Raw genomic sequence first — 4,266 nt, forward strand, 5'->3', positions numbered from 1 at the left:
ACTGTTCACTTGCAGTCATCAGATTAATAGACACGTAAAGTCGCGATCAAGTTTTTGGCGCCGTTGCCGGGGACTATTTAAGTCGATATCGTAACTCGCTGTTACACCGTAGAGACTAGGGCAATTCTTTCCTTTCTTTCTGAACGATTGTATGCCAAATACTCGTTCACAAGCAGGAGATTTAATACAACGAATTAACGAGATCGAACGTTTCATTAACGTCAAACGTCGAGCTCGCAATCTTCTCGAAGTAGCACCAATTCCGATTAATCAGGAATTGACTTTTACTGATCCAATCAATCAAATCACCCCAAAGTTAGAGATGGCTGCTCTTCGTCCTCTTAGAGACTATGCCGCTCCTTCGCGCGCTGAACCGCACTCAAGTATCGCACCACCTGCGATTGAGGCAAACAATTTCGAACTGAAACCTTCGTTGGTCCAAGCTGTTCAACAGAATCAATTCTCTGGAAGCCCTGCAGACGACCCCAACCTCCATTTATCTGTGTTCGTGCAATACGCCGACACTGTCAAAGCTAACAACGTTAGTTCCGAAGCTATTCGATTACGTCTTTTTCCTTTCTCCTTGAGAGATAGAGCTAGAGCGTGGCTTCAATCCCTGCCTTCTAATTCCATAACTACATGGGATGAATTGAAGAGAGTATTCTTAGCGAGATACTTTCCGCCTAGCAAAACTGCTATGCTAAGAGGTCAAATCAACGGATTTACCCAGAAAGATAACGAATCACTCTTCGAAGCTTGGGAACGTTACAAGGACATGCTTAGACTATGCCCTCATCATGGACTCGAACCATGGCTGATCATCCATACTTTCTATGGTGGTCTCCTATATAACACTAAAATGACTATAGATGCCGCTGCTGGCGGAGCATTAATGGACAAACCTCATGATGAAGCATACAACCTCATAGAGAACATGGCACAAAACCATTACCAATGGGGTGGAGAACGAGCCGCTCTAGAGAAAGCCCAAACCAAAGGAGGAATGTACGAAATAAGTGGTATAGACCGCGTTAACGCTAAAGTAGACGCTTTAACTCAAAAGATCGAAAACTTAACCGTCACTCCTTTAGCCACCGCTGCTGCTGTAACACCTAACTGCGAGATTTGTGGATTGACTGGACATGTAGTTGCCGAATGTCAACTCTTGACTGGAGTCCCATCTGATCAAGTAAACTATGCTCAAGGAAATCCTTATTCTAACACGTACAACCCTGGATGGAAAAACCACCCGAACTTTTCTTATAAAAACAACAACGCGTTGTACGCGCCTGGACAAGCACCTGCTGTGCCACCTGGCTATCAAAAAGCGCTTGTAGCTGTTCAAAACACCCCTAGGAAGTCGAATTTAGAAATCATGATGGAGAACTTTATAGCTTCCCAACAACAAACCAATAAGGACTTCCTGAATCAAAACATCCACAATAGCGAGCAACTAAAACAACTATCGAACAAAGTAGATGCCTTAGTTACGCATAACAAAATGTTAGAAACTCAAATTTCACAAGTAGCTCAACAACAAGCACCTACTGCTGCCCCTGCTGGCACGTTTCCTGCTCAACCACAAAGGACATGCAAACGCGATAACACTACGAAGTGGAACGAACTACGATGGACCTATTGATCCTAGAACTCAAACGCACCTATGTCCCAACAAGAGCCAAAGGAAATCCAAAAGACATCAACCGATGATCAAACTGCTAAGACCAATGAGAACAACAACGAAGTGGAACCTGAAAAAGAAAAACCTTACGTTCCACCACCACCTTATAAGCCACAAATTCCTTACCCTCATAGATTAGCGAAATCAAAAACTGAAGCGCAATTTAAAAGATTTGTAGAACTTCTGAAACAATTAAACATAACCATACCGTTCACAGAAGCCATAACTGAAATGCCTTCGTACGCTAAATTCCTAAAAGAAAGCCTATCAAACAAAAAGAAACTCGAGGATAACGAAACTGTAACGCTTACCGCTGAATGTAGCGCTATCATCCAGAATAACATGCCTCCAAAACTGAAAGATCCTGGTAGTTTCTCTATACCCTGCGTAATAGGAAAAACCATCATAGAGAAAGCCCTGTGCGATTTAGGAGCCAGTGTTAGTTTGATGCCTCTTTCAACCTGTAAGAAACTAAATCTGGGTGAGCTTAAGGCAACGAGAATGTCTCTTCAACTAGCTGACCGTTCAGTCAAATACCCTGTAGGAATGTTAGAAAATATTCCTGTTCGTGTAGGTCAATTCTACATCCCAACTGACTTCATCATTATGGATATCCAAGAAGATTCTAACATCCCGATCATATTAGGAAGACCATTCTTAGCAACTGCTGGTGCAATCATAGATGTCAAGCGAGGAAAGCTTACTTTCGAAGTAGGAGAAGAGAAAATAGAATTTATTCTTTCCCAATTCCTAAAAGCACCCTCTATAATTGACACATGCTGCTCTGCCGACATAATCGACGAGTGTGTTAATGAAATAAAGTCCGAACCAAATAAGGAAACCCAGATCCTAAAAATTCCTATACCGCCAATCTTTGAAGATGACAACTAGCGTGGGGAATATCAAGATGACCACCTGAGTGAATGTTTGGCTTTAACTCCTGATCCTATACCTGGACCGAAGAAACCTGCTATAGAACTGAAAACACTGCCTACCGATCTTAGATACGAATTCCTAGACGAAGAACGTAACCGACCAGTTATAGTTAACGTTGATTTAGGACAAACCGAGACTGAAAAATTACTTACTGTCCTAAGAAAATACCCAACCGCTTTAGGATATAACATATCAGATCTGAAAGGAATAAGTCCTCCCCTCTGTATGCACCGCATTATGCTCGAAGACGATTGTAAAACCTCTAGAGAACATCAAAGGCGAATAAATCCTATTATGAGCGATGTGGTTAAAAAGGAAATCCAAAAACTGCTAGAAGCCGGAATAATATATCCTATATCCGATAGTAAATGGGTTAGTCCTGTTCATGTCGTACCAAAGAAAGGAGGAGTTACTGTAATCACTAACGCAAAAGGCGAATCTGTAGCGCAACGTACCCAAACTGGATGGAAAATGTGCATCCTCTATAGGAAGCTAAACAAAGCCACCAGAAAAGACCATTTCCCTTTACCTTTCATAGATCAAATGCTCGAACGCCTAGCTAAACACTCACATTTCTGTTATCTGGATGGATACTCCGGATTTTTCCAAATCCCTATCCACCCTGACGACCAAGAGAAAACCATGTTTACCTGTCCTTATGGTACATTCGCTTATAGACGAATGCCTTTTGGACTTTGCAATGCACTCGCGACCTTCCAAAGATGCATGATGGCAATATTTGCCGACTTCCTAGATGGAATAATGGAGGTCTTTATGGACGACTTCTCGGTCTGTGGAGGAAGTTTTGAAAAATGCTTAGAGAACCTTGAATTGGTACTTAAACGATGCGTAAGCGTAAACCTAGTCCTTAATTGGGAAAAATGCCACTTCATGGTTCGACAAGGAATTGTACTTGGACACATCGTATCTGATAGAGGGATCGAAGTAGATAAAGCCAAAATCGAAATTATCGAAAACCTTCAACCTCCCAAAACTGTTAGAGAAATAAGAAGTTTTCTAGGACACGCTGGTTTTTACCGACGTTTCATTAAGGATTTCTCTAAAATAACCAAACCCTTAACCGAATTACTAATGAAAGACGCCGAATTCATTTTTACCGATAAATGCACTGAAGCATTTCATACGCTTAAACGGGCATTAATCTCTGCGCCAATTATGCAACCTCCCGACTGGAATGAGCCTTTCGAAATAATGTGCGACGCAAGCAATTATGCTGTAGGAGCCGTTCTAGGGCAAAGAAAGGATAAGAAACTACACGTCATATATTATGCGAGTAGAACTCTAGACGAAGCTCAAATGAATTATGCCACGATAGAAAAAGAATTATTAGCTGTCGTATTTGCATTAGACAAGTTCCGTTCTTACCTGGTAGGAGCCAAAATAATCATATACACTGACCACGCCGCCATTAGGTACCTCCTAACCAAAAAGGACGCCAAACCGAGACTGTTGAGATGGATCCTGTTATTACAAGAGTTCGAACTGGAAATTAAAGATAAAAAGGGAACTGAAAATGTCGTAGCAGATCACCTCTCTCGATTGGAAAATCTAAAACCCGAACAAGTACCAATTGACGATGATTTCCCTTATGAAAGACTCATCGCTCAATTGGAAGCCAATGAATTAGA

The 4,266-nt window shown here is 41.6% G+C and overlaps 1 non-coding gene across 1 annotated transcript; it reads right to left on the reverse strand.

The window, feature by feature from the left end:
- Window positions 1-697: 697 nt before the first annotated feature.
- LOC131654353 (small nucleolar RNA R71) lies at window positions 698-804 on the reverse strand. Its single transcript, XR_009299394.1, has one exon. It is a non-coding gene; the product is annotated as a small nucleolar RNA R71 (small nucleolar RNA).
- Between the last annotated feature and the right edge of the window lie 3,462 nt (window positions 805-4,266).

Source organism: Vicia villosa, linkage group LG2 (assembly GCF_029867415.1).
Source record: "Vicia villosa cultivar HV-30 ecotype Madison, WI linkage group LG2, Vvil1.0, whole genome shotgun sequence".
NCBI lineage: Eukaryota > Viridiplantae > Streptophyta > Magnoliopsida > Fabales > Fabaceae > Vicia > Vicia villosa.